We start from the raw sequence: 522 nt of genomic DNA, 5'->3' as shown, positions 1-522 counted from the left end.
GGACGAGCGGATGAGAGGGGACAAAGTCCGCCCCGATGCCCCGTGTCCGGCTCGGAGCCGCTCGTGGCCGAGGACGTTCCCGGGTTTATCTCCCAACTGGGGCCAAACCACAGTCCCCCCCAAAACCCTTCCGGACACACTTGTCCTTGTGCGGAGCAGCCACCACCACCCAACGCCTTGAGAAGCAGCCCGGGAGAACGCAACCACCCCAAAATCGGGTTGAACCCGCTGGAGAAGGGTGTCCCCGTCCCCGCAGACGCAGGGGGGACCTGTGCCCACCGGCAGGACTGGGATCCCCATCCCGAGCTCTTATTTCCCCCCTCGAGAGCTGCGGTGAGGCTGAGCAAACCTGGGTGGGTTGTCCCCAAGGAGGGGACGGAGGACATGGGACAGGGATGGAGACACCCAGGATGGGGATGGAGGACATGGGACAGGGATGGAGACACCCAGGATGGGGATGGAGGACATGGGACAGGGATGGAGGAACCGAGGATGGGGATGGAGGACATGAACACGGATGGA

The sequence above is a fragment of the Charadrius vociferus genome, unplaced genomic scaffold, assembly GCF_000708025.1.
Source record: "Charadrius vociferus isolate BGI_N301 unplaced genomic scaffold, ASM70802v2 scaffold1816, whole genome shotgun sequence".
Taxonomy (NCBI): domain Eukaryota; kingdom Metazoa; phylum Chordata; class Aves; order Charadriiformes; family Charadriidae; genus Charadrius; species Charadrius vociferus.
Note: the sequence above shows the minus strand (reverse complement) of the source record.